We start from the raw sequence: 21,648 nt of genomic DNA on the forward strand, positions 1-21,648 counted from the left end.
TAGTTTTGTTTAAGTTTTGAGAAGTTTAGCTCTTTGCCTTCTCGAAAACTATGTTTGCAAACACAAGTTTCCTGTCTGCAGGCGATGGTAATTATAACTGCGGGAGATGCTAATTACATTTAAAAAAATCTATCAAATAAAAATATTTCCACTTAATTTGTACGCTTGATTTTAATCATATAGGCTGGGGAGGCTTTCCTTTTTTAGAAATCCACCTAGACTTTTGTATGCCTTGGGGACCTCTTATAAAATGCACTGTCAATTGGTTAATTTAGTGAAATTATTGGTATTACTCCTGGGTAAACACATTTAAAGAAATGTAAGCATTCATCCAAGTAACTTCAATAATGAGTTTTAGCAAATTTTAGTTTATTTAAAGATTAAAAGGTTTTTTTTTTTTAATTAGGGACTAAGCTGGAGGATAGTGAGTAAGTGAGTTCATTTATTGTGAACTTTAACACAGAGCAATATTTACCTTCAGGGTAAATTCAAATTATGCCACAAGTTGTAGTTGCACTTTATTTATTATCCTTATAGAAATTCTTTTCAGGTCTGTGGCAAATAAAAACACAACAACAGTTAACAAAACACACAACATCACTTAATTACAGTAACTTACAGATACAACAACAGTGACTGCATTAGATGTAGAATGACAACTGTTGGATCACTGATTGAACAAAGCTATACTAGAGGATATACAGTAAGATCTCTGTGCACTATTATGAAGAGTTCATAATAAAGGTATGTCTGGCCAGATAAACTAGTAGCCAGTGTTGGGGAAAGTTACTTTTGAAAGTAATTCATTCATGCATTCATTTTCTTTTTAGCTTAGTCCCTTTAATAATCTGGGGTCACCACAGCGGAATAACCCGCCAAATATTCAGCATATGTTTTACAAAGCGGATGCCCATCCAGCCGCAACCCTCATACACTCTCATTCACACACATACACTACAGACTATTTTAGCTTACCCAATTCACCTGTACTTTTGGGAAAACTGAAGCACACAGAGGAAACCCACACAAATGCAGGGTGAACATGCCGACTCACAAATGCCAACTGACTCAGCCGAGGCTTGAACCAGCGACTTACTTGCTGTAAGGCGACAGCACTACCTACTGCGCCACTGCGTCGCCTCTTTTAAACGTAACGCATTACAATATTGAGTTACTCCTAATTGTGTAACGTTTTATGGAAAGTAATGGGTTATATTACTTTTTAGTTACTTTTGCATTACTTTTCCTTACCTGGCTGTGGTTTGATCTCTTTCAGAAGTCACAGGTGTTTTTTTTTTTCACCTTTTTTTTTATCGAGAAGCTCTGCATTTAACAGCCAACTATATAACCCACACCTTTATTTTCCTTTAAAAATGTAGGATAAAATTATATTTTGTGAACTTTCTGTGCCCAGAGCTATACATGATGTATATACAGATTAATGAAAGCATGTAAAATAATGTGGTTGCTACTTTTGTACGTGTTATTAGTTAAGTAAATTCACTGTCCGTTGAGTTAAAGATTGCAATAAAGCCTAAGAGAAGGCTAAAACAAATTTTTTTTAAATAATTTATATTAAGGCAAAAACTGATTTTAAACATTTAAAATGTTTAATAACAAAAATGAACAGTAAGATGATAAAAATATCATTAAATAAAACAAAAAATCAATGAGCTTTATACATTGAATAAATTGCTTCACTTGACTTTAACAAATGTGTAAATCATTTCAGAAAAAAAAAGAGAAAAAAATCGTACTATAAAAACAAACAGTAGTCACTTGTACAGGAGCCAGTGGCTGCATCTTCTCAACAATAAAAGCAATAACCTTTTTTTTATTTAGTAAAATGAATTGTTTTACCTGGAGAACATGAACTGATGTCAATCATTTGTTGTTTAGCTGGAGATAGGGTGCGGGTGTAGTACTTTGCATTCAGTTTTGCTTTGTTTTTGTTTTTTTCTATGTCGTGTTATCTGCTGTTGACAAGTTTTGCTTACACATAATCTACACTTAAAGGTGCAGTAGCAGATTGTCTTTAGAAACTTTTTTTGTTGTGTTATTGAAAGTCTCTTCACAGTCCAATTGTAATGATTATAGTAAATGATCCACAGTAAATGTGTTTTCTATGTATTTTTCGACATTTCACCATTTTGAAATGAGTTGGCATGAGATGGTTGCATCTTCAGTTAATACTTAATTACATACTTTTTAACATGCCCCATTAGACTTGAAACAAATCTATCCTGAGTCATTCAGTTACTAGAACAGTACACTGACTAATCTGCTGTGAAAAAAGAGACCTGATGATGATAAGTGTGAGCCACTGTCTGTTTCATCGCAGCACGCTCTCTCATTGAGTATATGATTCAACCTGACTAAGGCCAATTTTATTCTGCAATGGATTTAAAACAAACAACAACATTTAAGCAAAGTAAATCACATTACATTTTTCAAAAAGTAACTCAAATAATATTACTTATTTTTAAAGTAATGCGTTGCTTGTTACTTTAGAAAAGTAACATTATATCCATGAGCTTAATTTTAATTTTTTTAATAGGATCTATCTTACACCAATAAGTTTTAAGAAAATCTTTGCCAATGCCACAGACTTTTGTTTCAAATGTAAAAAGCTAAAGGTACATCCAATCATTGTTTTTGGGACTGTGACGAAATTTTGCCATTCTGGAAGAAAGTATGTCAGGTACTGGAAAATATTCTTAAGCTAAATTTTGACAACACGCCAGCTTAATTTTTGTTAAATCTTAATGCGAAAAATCTGTTTGAAAAAGCTGCATTCCAGTAATTTATAGTCTTTGTATATTTAGCTAACATGGCCACATTAGAAAATTTTACCTATGACAAACATAAAAAATCTGACAGATTTTGTTCAATTTGCTCTCCCTTTGGGAGTACATAAAAGAGCTCTCTTAAATTAACACAGGATCCTTGTCATTCATTTAAAATTTTTGTTATAACCTACACTTAAACACAAAACAATAAAATTATGTGATTGCTCTTTTTTTTACCTATTTATTTATTTATTTATTTTTACTTAATTTCTTTGTTACTTTCTATTCTCAAGACTGTATACTCTCTGTAACACGTTTATACATTTTGATGTTAATATTTTGTGAATGTGGGCATACAATAAAAAAATAATAATATTAATACGTAACGTTACCTCCAACACTGGTAGTAACAAATAATGTTGGTGTTAAGACAGTGTGATGTATCCTGAAGAATTGAATGACATTCCATTTAGTTTGAAACCCACATAGTTGATGTCTGCATAGTTGTTATCTGCATACTTTGTCTGCCTGCAATCCAGGTCGCTGGGTCGCTGGTTTGAACCTCGGCTCAGTTGGTGTTAATAATAATAATAAACTAAATGGGGCGACATGGCGGTGCAGTGGGTAGCACGATCACTTTACAGCAAGAAGGTCTCTGGTTCGTACCCCCGGCTGGGTCAGTTGCCATTTCTGTGTGGAGTTTGCATGTTCTCCCCGTGTTCGTGTGGGTTTCCTCCGGGTGCTCCAGTTTCTCCCACAGTCAAAAGACATGCGCTATAGGTGAATTGAATTAACTAAATTGGCCATGGTGTATGTGTGTGAATGCAAGAGTGTATGGTGTTTCCCAGTGACGGATTGCAGCTGGATGGGCATCGGCTTCGTAAAACATATGCTGGATAAGTTGGCGGTTTATTTTGCTGTGGCGACCCCTGATTAATAAAGGGACAAAGCCAAAAAGAAAATGAATGAAGGAATAAATAATAAACTAAAGGTCTATGACAATAACAGTTTGTGAGAGTACTCCCTTGCCTTGAAAGGTGTCCCACTTGTGGCTACACATAACCACAATATGAGAAATGAGTCTGGATGAATGGAGTATCTGGACAAACTGGTGGTGGAAGGAACAATGGAGGAGCTGCTGATAACAGACACCATGGGGGAGCTGATAATGACAGAGACCACAGAGGAGCTGATGGTGGAAGGAACAATAGATGAACTGGCAGTGACAGAGACCATCAGGCGGCTGATGAACTGGCAGAAACAGAGAGCACAGAGGAGATTACCATGGAAATTACTATAAAGAAACTGGTATTAACAGAGATCATTGAGGAGCTGATGTTGGTTGACCATGGTGGAAGTGAAAGACCACAGATGAAAATAAAAAAAAATGGAGAAAAAGCAGCGATAGAGACCCACAATGCAATCAATGGATTCAGGTGCCAAGATTTGATTCAAATGACCATAGTGGAGTCCCAGGTGGAGTGTCCATTGGAAGGAAAGACCAGATAACCAAGGCAGAGCCACACTGTCAAGCATCTAAGGTGGAGCCAGTGTTAGTGAAGACTGAGGCAGTGCCGGAGCCTAAAGAAGACATAGAGGTGGAGAAAAAAGTTGCAGAATTAACCCTGGAAGTCCATGGTGGAGGCAAAGTGATGACTGACTTATTGAAGTGGAGCAAGAAAGTCGAGAAAGCCTGTTGGAATCAGAATGATGATTGGCTCTTTGGTTGACGGGTTGAGTGTTATGGACCCAAAGGTCAGTGTCAGAGCCAGGAGTTCACCACAGCAAAACAGAAGTGTCTTGGGAGGACATGCTTAGTTAAGCTCTATCTGAGCTAGGACTGGGCGTCACGGTGGTGCAGTGAGTAGCACGATCACCTGAGTAAGAAGTTCACTGGTTCAAGCCTCAATTGCCATTTCTGTGTGGAGTACTCTGGATTAATGAGTATGGTGTATTTAGGGTGAAATGTCCTTTAATATATTTTATTTTATTAACGATTACCCTTTAATCCATAGACCTTATTGATGTTTAATAAAGCATGGACATTTAAAGGTTAAGTAATGCTTTAAGATGCGTCCATGACTTTATGCATTACATAATCAAGTGTGTGCAGTTTACCTTACCTTATGGAGTAGATCCCGGTTATATCCGCAGGTGTTTTTACCCATTTTATCTAACAGACTGGCAAAAATAGATCTATGCACACTCTCATTTTAAAAATCCTGCATCATGGCCAGACACGCAGGGAGCATCTCTATTCACACAACGAGTTTCTAAGCTCTCTCAACCTTATGACGAAGTTCATTCTTTCGAGGTAATCAAAGAACAGTTTCAGTGTTGTGAAGACTATGAATTGACCACACCACAAGCCATGTGCTCACATAAAATGGGAAAAGAACACGCAGCCAATAAGTGAACTCATTAACCATGTGTTCACAAAGCACAATAGTGGAGCACAATATAAACACAGAGCCACCTGCATAGATAACACAAACATAAACAGACGTAAGACACGAGCACATGATAAAGCGTGTCCCAAGCACGTACAGACCCTGTGCTCCTGCTTGATGTGTTCTGCGCATGGCTACGACGGCGCCCATACAGAGAAACACAAAATGACTGAAAACGAGTGCTCAACCTGATAAGACTTGAGCCTAGCATAACATACAGGACAAAACAGAGCTAGTGTCCGGACTTTGCCACCAAAATAAGAATTTACAAGACCAGAGTGGCAGAACCCTGAAATAAATATCATTGCCTTTTCAGCAGTTCCCCAGTAACTTACTGTATGAATTACAGCAAAAACACTGTATTTACATTAACATCACAATTTATCTTGCTCTCTATATATATATATTACACAGTGTTGCATTTCTTAACTGTAAATACAGTACAGTAATTTTCACAATACAAATTTAAAATACAGCAACATACAGCATAGCTGTTTTACAGGAAAATTCACATCATATTACAGGTAAATACTGTGTAATTTACAAAAACTGTTAATAGTGGATCTTTAAATACTTATAGTAGCTGGCAGTTATTTTTTAAAATGCTTTAAACAAAAATAAGAGTTAAATTTTAAAGTTTAAATTAAATTTTTTTAAATCATAAAATTTTCTCCTTGAAATTACAAAATTCAAGTGCGTGAAGTGATATTAAAAAGGACAACCTTTACTTAATCACATACACACACACAAAAAAAAAAAATAGATTTGCATAGCTCATAAAAACAAAAAAGCAAACAAAATAAACAAGCATTAAGTATTTTAAGGGTAGCACAGTTGCTCAGAGGGTAGCACTGTTGTATTACAGCAAGTGAATTAGATAAAGCAAATTGGCCATAGTGTGTGAATGGGACAGTGTGCTCAATTGGAGCACTGGGGGTTGTGCGACTGCACTCTCAGGGCTGGGTTGAGATAGGAAGGGCATCTCACAGTAAAACATATGCTAATGAAATTGCAAGTGTGTTCTGTTTTGGCAACCCTTTATAAATAATGGAATAATGCGAAGAAAAGTCAGTGAGTGAGAAGCTCTTTTTCATATACGCACAAAAGTAATATTTATTTCTGCAAATGCTACTTATGGGATTTTATAACTTGATTTCAGCTTTGGATTTTTAAAAACAGCCTACAGTTCGGTGGTTATCAGAAGACACCTGCTGGAGAAGCCCAGGTTGTGTCATTTGCACAATAGTGGGAGGACAGAAATATAATCTCAATGACTCTCCAGTGAGTGTGTCCCCCGTTGGCAGTTGAGATACTTACAATACTCCCACCAGTCAACACACTAAAATAATCTAACGCTCTCTCTATATTTATGTATGCATAGCATTCATTGTATATGATAGAAAAACATAGTATATCATACATATAAACATAAAGAGAGCTTAGAAGTGACAAGAATATCATCATGAACAAGAAAAAACCATTATAGGACTTGATTCTGTCTTTTGGGTATTGATTGGCTCTTTGGATCAGTGTGGTTTGCTATTATATTAAAATGTACTTTTTTAAATATATAGATTTTTTCACAAACTATCAGGATTCTGCCCAATAAAAAGGCCCACATTTAGATCAAATCACTTTAGCTTTGATTAAAATGTTGAACGGCATGCTGCTCAGACTTGTTAATGCATCAGAGTGCATGAACATGTTGAATTATGCAGTAGGAAATGGCACAAACAAGCGTGCAGTCTCAGGTTAATGGTAATTGAATTTGATGATGAGTTGTCCCTTTAGACAAATTGTTTTCGACTAGTTGTCTCTTACTCCCAGGCTGTAATTAAACATGCTAAAAAGGACAGGAGAAGCGAGACCGTGTGAATCAGAGCGTGCCTCTGCACTAGTGATAGCTAATGTGACACATTGCATTGTGAGTCACAGTTGTGAGTCGACACACATAGGTCCAACCAACTCTAATTATCTAAGACAAAAGCTTTTATAGCTTGTGTCATACAGTCTTTCTTCAAGCAAACTCTTCTGAATATAATTTGAGGGCTGCAGAGAGTTTTTGCATGAAATATAGCGAGGTAAATTTATAATGAAGCATCAAATATTAAGCTAACAATATTTATTTATATATTGTCCAATGACATTGATGTTTGACCCTGAGAAGCTTTGTTCATATGTATGCTGTCATACTTTTGATTTCTTTTGGTCTCTAAAGACCTTTACGTTTAAATAGCTTCAAAACATCCTCATTTAGATGCACAGCCCAGTTGTCTTTGCTGTCTGGAGGTGAATGTCTTCATTGTTAATTGCTCCCCAGGAAAGCAATATCATAATTTAATTTTCTCAAAATAAAGAAAACCTAAAGTTTGGCTCTCAGGGTCTTTGCTTTCCATCATTTAGGCCTCTTACACTTTTTATCAATTAGTACTGGCTTGAGATAAATCCCGCTGAGGTCCCACTGTGATGATAGAACAATCTTTTCTTTGGTTAAAAAAAAAGAAAACATCACAGAATTAATTTGAGGTGAAGACTCCCCATCGGAAACCTCAAACCTCATTATTCCACAGCATGTGATTACTGATGAAAACATGGAATCCCGTTGTCTTGGGTGATGACATATTAGAATTCCATAATTGTAACTTGTAACTGATGTAAGCAAGTGTGTTTTCAAAAGAGTGCAATGTATATTTATTAAGCAATACAAATATGTTTTATGACAGCAGATGACTTATTCTATACAGGATTATATATAGGATTATTTTTACTTACCATGGTCTTGTTTTTACTCATCATTTACTGATAAGTCAATTTAGATTTTTCAGCTTTCTGATTGTAATTATTCATCACTATTATCATAATTTATTATTATTATTATTATTGTTATTAGTTTGTTTGGTGATTTGTAAACTTAGAATAAAATATATATTTGACAACATACATTCTTCATAGATAGACACTGCTGTGATTTAGGTTAAAATGCTTAAATACTCAATGCACAATCATTCATGAAATTAAAAGGGACAATTAATTTACTGGGCTGTGACAGAGTAGGTACTGCTGTCGCCTCACAGCAACAAGGTCGCTGGTTTTAGCCTCAGCTTGGCCAGTTGGCGTTTCTGTGTGGAATTTGCATGTTCTCCCTGCACTCCTGTGGGTTTCCTCCGGGTGCTCCGGTTTTCCCCACAGTCCAAAGACATGCGGTACAGGTAAATTGGGTAGGCTAAATTGTCCGCAGTGAATGAGTGTGTATGGATGTTTCCCAGAGATGGGTTGCAGCTGGAAAGGCATCCGCAGTGTAAAAACATATGCTGGATAAGTTGGCGGTTCATTCCACTGTGGCAACCCCAGAATAATAAAGGGACTTAGACGAAAATAAAATGAATGAATGAATGAATTAATTAATTAACTGACAACGCAAGTAAATGGATATTAATTAATATTAAATAAAATAAAATCCAAAACAAACAACTCAAAGGGGGGAAAACATTAATAAAACAAATAAACAAACAAGACAAACTAGAATGGGCAGGCTGGCAGGGATCAGGACTGGAATAAACAGGACAAGGTAACATACGATGAACTGGCACAGGACAGCAGACATGAGGAGAATACAAGCAGAAATAATACATAACACACAAACAGGTGAATATAATAAACTAATAAAGGGTTAACAAGGAGGGTGGGACTAGACAATAGACGGAAGAGCACATGACACACAAACAACACAAGCCATGTGCTCTCATAAAACGGGACAAGAACACGCAGCCAATGAGAGAACCCATTAACCACGTAGAGAACAACAACATAGATGCAAGACACGCAAACACAATAAACTAAAATATCTTATATAATACCTTAATACAGGGCGAGGCAGTGGCGCAGTAGGTAGTGCTGTCACCTCACAGTAAGAAGGTTGCTGGATTGCTGGTTCGAACCTCGGCTCGCTTGGCGTTTCTGTGTGGAGTTTGCATGTTCTTCCTGCCTTTGTGTGGGTTTCCTCCGGGTGCTCCGGTTTCCCCCACAGTCCAAAGACATGCGGTACAGGTGAATTGGGTAGGCTAAATTGTCCGTAGTGTATGAGTGTGTGTGTGAATGTGTGTGTGGATGTTTCCCAGAAATGGGTTGTGGCTGGAAGGGTATCTGCTGCGTAAAAACTTGCTGGATAAGTTGGCGGTTCATTCCGCTGTGGCGACCCCGGATTAATAAAGGGACCAAGCCGACAAGAAAAGGAATAAATGACTGACTACCTTAATACACTCGCATCAAGCGGGAGTGCGCATGGTCTGAGCGTGCTCATGATGGTGCCCATACAGAGACATAATGACAGAACAGAGACACAATGACATACAGGACAAGACTGAGCTAACGTCTGGCAGAATCCTGACACCAGCAACTATTTGATTGACTAAATATTTATATTTTTATTTACAACTTTGTTTACCTTACGTGGCCAAACTACATTTACATTTACATTTAGTCATTTAGCAGACGCTTTTATCCAAAGCGACTTACAAATGAGGACAAGGAAGCAATTTACACAACCAAGAGCAACAATGAATAAGTACTATAAGCAAGTTTCAGGTCTGTAAAGTCTAAGAAGGAAAGTATTAGTAGTATTTGTATTTTTTTTTATTTATTTATTTATTTTATTTTTTTTTTTGTTACATCAACTACATCAACTTTTCTATATAAACTGAAATAATGTCAGTAAGAATATTTTACAATCAGAATAAAGCAACAAAATTCCTCTTGACGCAACAAAGATGGCAAAGAAAAAAACAAAAGTTAGCATTTAGATACTTATAAATTGACTGTTTATCAGGGCGTAGGAGGTGGCATAAATGCAATGAAATTATTAATAAAAAATGTCATGAGATTTGAAGGTGTTGGTGTAGTCAAGTCTCCGTCTTTGTCACTGAATTATTTATTTATTTAAGTTGTTTGAACAGCTGATTCATTCACAGGTGAATCTTTCTGAATGGACGACTGAATCATTGTCTCATATCAAAGCTCAAGATTTATTCATAAACAAATCATGGATTGGAGATACTGCGGCTCAGCTGTTTGGAAGCATTTTCAAGAATATAAAGCAACATATGGATAACAGTGATTCTAAAACTGCATCACAGCATTTGCTTTCTAAGTTTAGGGATGATTATAATAAAAAGCAGGGAACCTAGAATCTGCTGTAACTTATATTAAAACGTGAAACTTACTGTAGTTCTCTAAAGTAAATGTTAGCAAGCTCTGTTTAACTGTGAATACAGAACAGCTTAAGTTACACTAAGTTACACATTAAGTTGCCTAAATTGCTCTGAAATGCAGTTATGTAGGGCAGGTACAGCATACATGTATAATATTTAACAACTAAATATCATGCCTTCTGTTCTCTTCTTTTAAAAGAATGCAAAAAGTTGCATCTGAACTGCTCTTAGACATTTTGAAAATCGCGGGAAATGATGCAATGAACTGTATTGAGCTTGTGCATTGTGCCTTATTACAATACTGAGTTCTGATTGGTCAAAGAACAAAGAATTTTAATATTTAATGAACATGATAAGTTTTACATTACAAACACTGTTGTTGATCCAAAGGGGATGGTGAGGGGGATGGTAGTTTTACAAAAGGGATGCTGTTTTTCAATTTTTTTGTCGTTTGCCAAAAATAAAGTTCATCCACGCTTTCCGCATGTTGGGATGCAAACACAAAGAAAATGCAAAGACTGTGTTTTTCTCACAACTTGGCACTGCAAAATGCTTTGTTGTTTTTAGAGCTGCTTAATCACTTTCTGTGTATACATGAGTTTGGTTTTCTCAGTATTTTTCTATTGCAGTGTGGATCAGTGGGTGGAGCTAAACAGGCATTGATGCAGAATTGGAAACACAATAAAGTGACACATAACACTATAGGCTCTATTTTGGCGATCCAGTGCAGGGTGCAAAAGCATAATATGAATATTTTTCCAGACACATTTAGCTGCTAGAAATTAGGCAGATAACGTTTATATGTTCATCTTAATGCCAACCGTGTAAATAATTATCGATAAGATGCTTATGATAAGCCGTAGTTTGTTTACCTTCAAGCTTTGTGTGTGCCCAAGAAACACCCTGTGAGCGCCAGCACATACACATATCATGTACATCTCGACATGTGAAAGTGTTTCTTTATATGTTTTCATCGAAGTTGTTCACAATACTGATCCATCCATAGAGTTTGTGATGTAGTCAAATGTTTACAAATACAACCGCAGCCATTTAGAGGTCATATCTGGTTAATGATGTCAGAATTACCGGTATTTTGGAATGGATGTGTGAATGCTCTTATATGGAAAAATTCTGAACGTCCTCGTCTGTGTGAACAGCACTTTTTTTTATTTACCGGTAAAGTCATTCTGAAAATTTTCCACATATTTACCGGTATCACTGTGTGAAAGGGGCTATTGACACTCGAAGTGTGTTTCTTGTGTCCAGTCTACTCCTTTGCCTTGTTTTTGTGGCTGTCACTGCAGAAAACCCTGCTTCACACAGATAGGAAGTTGGAAATGGCAACAGGGTTTTCAGCGCTGTGTTAGCAATCTCTGGGTATTCTGCCATGACTTTAATCCAGAACACCGGCAGAGTTGTTGTCTCAAACACTGTTTTAAGGCCGCTGTCATTTGCGATCTCCAGCAGTTGGTCTTCTTCTTGCACGGACATGCTGGATTCAGCTGGTTTGCTGACAAATGGGTCACGTATCCATTTGGCCGTTTGTGGGTCCTTTGAGGTTGGGAAGTAGCGCTCAAACTCCTTCAACAGTGAAGACTGGTGATCGTGCACCAGCTTGGTGAGTGAGGGCCCAGGCTCAGTCTCACACTAAATCCCGCTCATGTTTAAAACATGTCCAATACGCCACTGTTCACGCGCTGTCCCCACAAATTCAGTTTGACTTTAAATGCAGCTACTTTATCTGCCAACTTAAAGATAATTAATTCTTGTGCAGCCTGGTACTGATTGATCCACGGACTGGTACCGGTCCGCGGCCCGGGGGTTGGGGACCACCGATCTACAGAACGAGAATGAGAGATGAGCGTCCTCATTCTTTCACTTTCACTCTCTTCCGTGGATAAGGAAACGTGTTGTAGGCACAGACATCCATTAGCCTATACATAATTAATTTAGTTAAGATTTGTTTCAAAACTATTTCTAAATTCAGTTCTAATTTCCAGCAAGCAAATAAATTAACAATAATAATGAAGTTTGGTCAAACAACTGAGTTATATCCTAATACACATGCTGTGCCCTGTATGGTCTTAAACCTGACAGGTGGACAAATCTAAGCTTGTTTTTAATAAAACAAATATAAATATGCATATAATAATAATACTGCTAATAATAATAACATTATACAAAAGCAAATTGTCATAAATAAATTAAAAGAGCCCCCCTGAGATGAAGAAGGCATGATGGCAGTGGTTTTTATATTTATGTAGGCTAGAAAATAATATTTTTTGTAATATTTTAATCTTTTAATTCTTTTTCATTTGTAAAGATATTTGCATATTGCTGTACATCTTGTGTGTATTAAGCAATGTTTAAGCGAGCTACACAACTAATGTGCTCTGCGCTAGACTTTAGACCTCCTCTAAGCTAGTCTATTTAACAGTGGATTTTAGTTCCTTAAAATAGCCATGCATTCTAACGCGCCACCTTTTTTAGAGTGCCTATGGGTGCACATATGAGTGCAAATTCATTTGCTATTTAAACAGCGTGCTGCTAAACGTCAAAATGACTCTGCGGCTGAGCTGAAACTAGCAAACAACAATTGCGTTGCGCCTTGCGCCACATTGTGCCAGGTGTATGATAGAGCCTAAATAGGGCCAATAATATCCTCAACACATATGACAAGATTTCAGCTATAAGCAATTGTGCTGTCATCACCAGCCCTGACATGACAGAAACAGTTCAGTAGCAGAACCAATCTGAAGTGCAGAATGATGCTTTATAATTTTTTTAAAACTTTATAATCTAGTGAATGAATATTAAACCTCTTTAACATTATTAAAAGTTCATTCTGAGTGACTGACTGAATAACCACAGTTTGAAGTTTAAGTCACAGGTTTAACTTTCATTTTCAAACTGTTTGCTAGTTATACTATTTGTCTGCTTGTGCTTTCAGTATAGCTAAATGTCATGTAAAGAAATGCTGTTTTAATTCACATTAGTAATATTTGACACTGAATAAAGCACATAATCAGCACCTGGGATGATTATGGTCATAGTAATGTATGCTGTTGATCAGCTGCAACATCGCAGAAATAGAAAAATTGCTAAAATAGACATTTTCACCGTCATGGATGGTTAGGACAAAATCTCCTTTTAACATGTAAAATATACCTTTTATTGTGTGTAAACTGACAAGAAAACAGCATGAAGGAAGAAACTGCAGCTGTTCTTAGACTGACATTTGTATTAGCAACACTAATTTAATCAACCCAAGTTTTTCTGGAACAGTCAGGTGGGACATCTCTAGGTTTTCTCTCGTAGCTCTGTCAGTTTCCAGTTTGCAAGATGTAATTACGAGATCTGCAAAGATGAGAACTCTTTACAAGTTGATATCTCATAATTATGGTAATTATGACATGGTGTAAATGCACCTGAAACTCATGTTCATGTCCTCATATAGTGACACACAAGCACCACATGTGCTTGAGTGTGAAGTAGACAACACCTTGCTATTTACTTACACATACAGAACAGACTTTATTTTAAAATCTTTTCATTCTTTTTGTGATTTATACAATATTTCAAAGGAGATATAAATAGAAAATAACCACATATGTTGGGCGTGATCCTTATATCTTGCAGATGGCCGAGTTTTCTACTAAACTAAAATATATTTTCCTGTCATCAAGGGGGTAGACACTGTATAAGCTATTATGTTAAACGAAAGAATAAATGCTATAGTGTTCGGAAGCATACTATAGATAATTACTTAAATTAAACTGCTGTAGTAATTATATTGTTGCTATGGTATAATACAACTGTAGTAACAAACATTAGGCTTCGGTTCACTTTGTTTTAATTATACACCATCACAATGCACCTTACACTAACGTTACAGTATTTATAGCGGTTAATCAGTTTTATCTGCTACCCTATTCAGTAGCATTCATTAACAAAGTTGTACACATTATACACTTGACTATAATGTGGTTGAAAAACATATTTGTCATAAATTACCATAGTTTTTACCCCATGCGGATATTTTCCAGACATCACGAAATAACATAATACAAAAGCATGGACGCATAATCTACATTATTATTTATTTATTTTTGTAAGAGGGAAAGTGCCGCACAATAATAACAGTCTAGTTTTTTTAAGCAAGTGTTGCATTTCTTTTATTCTTTTATTGACTTACCATCAACAAACATTCACCGCTGATGTGCATCTCGATGTTAATTTGTGGTTGTTTTTTACACCAAAAAGTCAATAAATACTTGGTCTGCGTCCGAAACCGCCTACTACTCAGTAGGTACTGCATTTGAGTTTAAACGTACTACTCTGCCTTTAGAAAAGTACATTCTATACAGTATGAATGTGAAAAGTGTGAAGGGAATTCGGACATACTACATCCGCCATTTTGTCACTGTCACGTGACCTACCTACGTCAGTTGCGTTGCTTTACTCCCATTCATGAATTCCCTCGCAGGGCATCATGGGATAGCGCAGCATGCATGGGATGCACACTCTAGAATCTCGCCGGAATAAGTAATTCATTTGTGTACTTCTCGCATACTGATTTTCGTATTCTATGAATTCGGACATACTACTCGGCTCGCATCCTGATTTTAGTATACTATATAGTATGAAAGTATGCGGTTTCGGATGTAGCCTTGTATTATTGCTAAACAATATGGATATTTCATTACAGTGATTACATGGCAGGGTACATTATTTTTATTCTTCTGGATTTTGTATAAGTCTGGTGCTTGCATATGATTTTTTAAATAACATATTTACACACATAGACCTGTATATCATTTTTATTGGTGCTGTCAAATGAATTACTGCATTCAAAAAATCTAGTACACATCCGATTTAAACAATTATAAACAACATAAAACAGAAACATTCTGAAGTTTTAATAGCGATTCCTATGTAGAAGAATCACTTCCTGCCCTCAATTTCAGTCTTGCGCCTCATCATTGACGTCATGTGAAAACAACCTATAATCCATAGTATAGAGTAAATGTCCTTTTTATAACTGTATGTGCTGTTCACATTTCCATCTTTGGCAAAATCATAAGAAAATAACTATTCTCTTTCATTGTATTGAAAACAAAAGCATATACAAATATGTCTTTGAAAGCATCCTCTTTTGTCTTTCACGTGGGTTTGGAATGACGTGAGAGTGAGCAAATATCATTCATTTTTTCGAATAAACTCTCCCTTTAATGTATTTTGAAAGCATTTCTTTTGTCTCTGTTTATGCTTAAAGTATTCATTGTCTTTTGATTTGCTTCATTTTTGGTGCCAGCTTTTGTGACGGCATGAAATTACAGCTTACTGTGTTGTTGTTCTTCAAATACAAGACATGCTGTCTTTATGACAGAAGTATAAAGCGATTACCAGGCCACAAGCTTTTAAAATACCAGGTCTCAAATCCACACACGCACACACATGCATTTAGAATTATTGGATCCTGTAGTTTCTCAATAAGCTAATATTGATGAACATTTGGAAAGTTCAATAGTGTAGAAATGTGGGATGTTGTAACGCTGAGCGGCATTCAAAAGCAGTACAAGCTGGTGATGTTACTTTAACATCCCCATCCCTGTGTGAACTGGACATGATCCAGTAACTTTGCTAGTGTATTTTGGCTTTTATTCACACCAAGAGAGGATACTGACTGTGAATGAGCCGAGGGTTTCCAAAAAGTCAAAACAGTTTTTTAAAATACTCACTCACTTGCCAACATTAGATACCAGCCTTATAAATACACACAGTACAATCATATCATTAAATGTTATAAGACTGGACAACAAAACCAAATTTAAGTCTTAATTTGCATGGGAAAAATAAACTGCATGGGTAAAAATTATTCTTTTCATGCCAAAAATCATTAGAATATTTAATAAATTTGTTGCATGAAGACAATTTGAACTGTAAATATATGAACACTAACATTTACATCAATAATATGTATTGATTAGCTCCTAATTTAGGCAGTTGTCTTTATATTCCTGATTTTCAACAGTTGCATTTAAGCAAAGTATATTCATATCCTAACAATATATACTTCAATAGAAGGAAAGCGTATCAGCTCTCATGAGATGCATGAATATCAATTTCCAAAAAATAAAGATAAAAAATGCACCACAGATTCTCTATTGGAGACAGGTTGGGACAGCAGGCAGGCCAGTCAAGTACCTGTTTACTCTTCTTCCACAGATAGGAGTTTGTGATGTGTGCAGAATGTGGTTTTGCTTTGTCTTGTTGAAATATGAAAGAATGCCCCTGGAAAAAAGGCAAAATATTGTGCTCCAAGATAGTTTTCAGCATTAATGGTGCCATCACAGAAGTGCAAGCTACCTTTGCCAAGGGCACTGACGCAACATGACAGAGCCTGGCTTTTGGACTTTTTGTTGGTAACAGTCTGGATGATACTTTTCGTTTTTGGTTCGGAGCACACTCATCCATTATTCTCAAAACATACCTAAAGTCCATCCTAGATGCTTCTGAGCCCAGAGAAGTTGATGGGGCTTCTGGACACTGTTAGGACAGGCCTTCCTTCTGGCACAGTACAGTTTTATTGGCATTTGTGGATGTAACTATGTATTGTGGTACTTGACAAATGTTTGCCAAAGTAGTCCTGAGCCCGTGTGGTGATATCGCTCATAGATGAATTACTCTACTTGATGCAGTACCATCTGAGGGATCGGAGATCATGGTTGTTCATCTTAAGTTTGCAACCTGGTCCATAAAGCACTAATATTCCTTCAGATTCCTTAAATATTTTGATTGTGTAATGCACTGTTGAAGGATAAATATTCAAATGTCTTTCTTTCTTTGGTGAACATTGTTCTTAACCATTTCAATAATTTACTAATGCATTTGTTGGCAAACAGGCTCCATCTTTGCTCCTAAAGGACTAGACCTTTCTTAAATGCTGCTTTTGTGCCAAATCATAATTACAATCACCTGTTGACATCACATGTTTCAAGTCATATGAATGTTTAACCAATTTTCCATGATGACTAGCCCTAAATCGCTCCTGTCCCAGCTTTTTTTTAAATGTGTTGCAAGAACTAAAATTGAAACAAGTGTTTATTAAAAAAAAAAAAAAAAAAAAACATTGTGTATCAGTATAAAAAATCAAAAGTTATTGTGATTTATATTTCTCAAATGTGGAAGGACGATATATGTCTACTTTAAATAATGTGTGCTGTATTGTCTGCTATAAAATACAAGTAAAGCAAATTTGAAAATCACTCATGTCTTTTTTAGTTGCGTTTTCCATACTGTCTCAAGTTTTTTTTTTGATTTAGGGTTGTGTAAAAACGATGTATAAATCAAGGTCAACAGGGTAAAAAAATAAATAAAAAATTAAATGCCTGAGCTCTGTTTACTGTTAGTGATCATCCTTATGCTGCCCAAGCTATTGAAAGTGATGTTTAGAATACACAACAGAATGGGCAAAGGTGAGAGAACTTCAATCAAGTCCTGTCAGGTTTAATTAGTGCGTTATGTAATAAATTGCTTTAAGACAACCGTAAAATGTGCCTGTGCCACTTTCCATTAGCATTACAGCTTCATTTCCTACTATAGAGCAGCTCTCCAGTGTGTTTTTGATTTTACTCTCGTCTAACCTTGATGGACTGAACAGAAGTCGTCCATAAAGGCTGGGCCGCAGGGCCTCAGTGTTTAGTCCAACTCCAACTCCATTCTCAGCACGGTTTGATTTTTCCCCCTTTACAAGTGTTGTTGACTTTGCTTATAAAACACCTCCGGTTTTCATGTATCTTGTTGACTGTGCCAATGCGGCATCAGAATAAATCCATAATAGTCTGAACACATTTACCAGCTTAAGTGATCTTTTCCAGAACATTTGCATTGTCAGGTTGTTTGGAACACCATTATCCCCAAAAAAAACATTAGTACAACATGTTAAACAGTATCACTTGAAGTATATTCTGTCTGTCTGTCTGTCAGCCTGTGTTAATGTGCATTTTAAGTATCGCCTGAGAAACTAATAATGAAAACACCACATTTTTAATTAGTATTAAGTATAACATTTTTACCACTAAAGGTGGCATGTATTTACAAACACGTGTATTTGACTGTGTTACATTCTACGGGAAAGTATGCGTAAATATTGTCCTTGTTATGGTGTTTTCATTGAACTCTGGCAACCTCTGATGAAGCAAGGAATAAGCCAAAGGAAAGTGTGAGTGAGCTAGTGTCTCTTTCAACTTTAGATATGGTTTGAGGCCCACATAAAGAGAGGTCTGGGTGAAAACGGTTCATGTGAAGACTAAATTTTGAGAAAACAACTGCGAGATCAGAGAACTTGACTATAAAAATGGGAGCCAATGGGTGTATTAGAATCTTTGGTAACACTTTACATCTACAGTACATGAATAATGATGTACTGATATCTAAACTAACCATGAACCAACATTTACCACAACATGAGTCACATGAGTTCATGTGTGAGTAATGGCTACCTTAATTACTTGTTAGTACATGATTGCTTGTTAATTAATGTATTAATTACCACATTAGGTTATGCTTAATTTAACCATCATGAACTCATGATATGTTAATGTATAATTATATCATGACTTTACTTGGAGGGGCACATCACCATTAACTCATCCTTAACCACTAATGAACTCCTTATGCATGTCCATCTTGTGAGTTCACACTGAATAACAATAGAAAAGTGTTCTGTCAACGTCAACATCAACAGTTTAGACACAAGAGTTAATGAGTAGTTAAGGATGAGTTAAAGGTGATGTTTCCCTCCAAGTAAAGTCATGGTATAATTATATATTTACAGCTCATGAGTTCATGTTGGTTACATTTAGCTTAAATATATATGTTAATTAATGCATTAATCAACAACATGTACTAACTAGTAATTTAGATGTGACTCATGTTGTTAGTTCATGATTAGTGCACGCCTTTAAAGTAATTTTTAGATTACATATTGATACATTATTATTCATGTACTGTTATTGTAAAGTGTTACCGAATATTTAGTTAACTTCCTTGTCTTGAGTGAAAAAGTATGGCCGATCTGTGATGTAACCTTGAAAAAAAAAAAAAACAGATATACTGTAAGAGGGAGAAATCCCCCCCTTCCTTGTCACACTCTGTGTGAGGCAGCACTACAGTGAAAAGGGTTTCTGTGACTGCCTGTCCTTCACTTGCAAGAGAATCAAATCATCTTTAAATATAATTATGCATATTAGTCTCTTATTCTGTGAAATAATTTTAAATGGCCACAACATCTTGTTTTCTATTAAACCTAACTGGAAATCGACATTTGTATAACATCATTATTAGCATTGAAATGAGTTAAATTGTTTGTTTTTCTGGCTTTTAACATATTTTCAAAAAAAAATTGGCAAAGTATGTAAGTCGGTGCCCCGCTCCCCTCCATTCAGGAAATTTTCCTTTCACGGTGCTCCAGCAAAGCTACCAGTATTGTGAAAAATCTCTTCCACAGTCTCTTCATGAGTATTAGAGCCCGCTCAGCTAGACTACTCAACAGCTCCTTCCTACAAGCTGTTAGAGCCCTTAACTCCATTCATCTTACCCCACTTTGAAATATTATTCACAGGCCCAGCTACCAAAACCAGAAATAACAGGACAAAATAACAAAACGGCAGAGTGGCAGGAGATGGGTGTGAAATACAGGAGACTCCTGGGAAAAACCCAGTGTTGACAGGTATGCTTTACATCATAGTGGCAGATGAAATATGAGTTGGAATATCAGAAAATAATATTTTCCATTTGGTTAGATGCTTTAAAAAAATTTGCTAAATTTTATGAATATTAAAAATAACAAATTATTTAATTATGAATATTTATAAATAACTTATAGTAAAATGCAGCAGAATAAATATACCAATTAATTTATCCACTCCACTAAGTGAACTAATTTAATTGTCTATTTATTTGAAAGGGAATGATACTTTTTGTGAAGTAAGCGAATACTTTTTAAAATTGTATTTAAATTTAATAAAGCTGGTAGCCAAAGAAGACCTTTTACTTTCTTTTAGTTTCCTTTTAGTTTCTGTGGCGCAAAACAAAGACAAATCCAACGTGATATAAAATTATATAATGACTAACACATAACAAACAATGCGATACATAAAACACAGAAAAGTGAGAAAATATAGAATTTTGGTAAAGACTGGGGTGGCACAGTGGCTCAGTGGTTAACATTGTCACCTCAGAGCAAGAAGGTCGCTGGTTCGAGTCCCAGCTGGCATTAGTTGGCATTTCTGCGTGAGGTTTGCAGGTTGTCCCCATGTTCCTATGGGTTCACTCCGGGTGCTTTGGTTTCCCTCACAGCCCAAAGACATGCACTATAGGTGAATTAAATTAGAAATTAGAAAGAAAAGCGGGGACAGAAAGGGGTCTTCTGAGGAAAGAGTAGTGCAAGGTATTTAACTCTTGGTCAAATCACGTCCATTCTCTTGTGACTGACCAATCCTGGATAGGAAATTTTGCGTGGTAGACTTTCTTTTTCTGGACTTTCTTTGGTTTTTCCACACTGGTTGAGGCTGTCCCCCAAGGCAGACAGAAACTTTTTTTAACTCATGGTATAAAATTATGCAAATCATAAAAGTTATCGGCATATGCCCTAGATCATAAGCTGTAGAATGGAGCAGAATGATACCAAACATGATACATTTAGGGATATTTTAAACAGGATTCATTCGTTCTTAGTTCATCTAATGCCTTAAATAGGGCACAATAAAGTGTAAGGATAAAAAGAGAGATTACAAACACATTACATGCACTTTGGAGTGAGTTTTGAGTTTCTAGAAGCCCATTCAATATTGAGAGTGTTTGTGTGTGTGGGTGGGTTGCAAAAATGGAGGGGTTTTCCCTCAGGAATACCTTAAAGACCAGTGCAGGATGGAGCATGGATGGGGCCGGTCCAGCATCTTGGTAGATAAGATGTCACAGAGCGATCTTACTTTCAGACTTTTTTAAGTCCGGACTCATAAAAGTCGGGAGACTAGACCCGGATCCATTTGGGGCTCAAATGTATGTTTCCCCTGCATCCTCAGATGTTACAGTATTAATTAATACTCATACAAGCATCTTTACCAAAGACCTTCAATTAAATCTCCAACAAGTTTGTAGTTTAACACTTTTTAAACAGTGTTGGTTGCTCTAATCGAA

At 36.2% G+C, this 21,648-nt stretch overlaps 1 protein-coding gene across 4 annotated transcripts in view; it reads left to right on the forward strand.

Moving 5' to 3' along the window:
• The window catches only part of lrrtm4l1 (leucine rich repeat transmembrane neuronal 4 like 1), a 299,994-nt gene that overhangs the window by 110,076 nt on the left and 168,270 nt on the right, over positions 1-21,648 (forward strand). Inside the window, exon 4 of one of the 4 annotated variants that reach the window (XR_015500166.1) lies at positions 3,827-3,966. The exons of 2 other annotated variants lie outside the window; for them this stretch is intronic. The gene's annotated coding sequence lies outside the window, so the exon portion shown is untranslated. Of the gene's footprint in view, positions 1-3,826; positions 3,967-20,071; positions 20,180-21,648 lie in introns of those variants that run through there. One more of the 4 variants, XM_087268663.1, reaches the window with a different exon arrangement.

The sequence above is a fragment of the Danio rerio genome, chromosome 10, assembly GCF_052040795.2.
Source record: "Danio rerio strain M-AB ecotype USA chromosome 10, GRCz13ab, whole genome shotgun sequence".
NCBI lineage: Eukaryota > Metazoa > Chordata > Actinopteri > Cypriniformes > Danionidae > Danio > Danio rerio.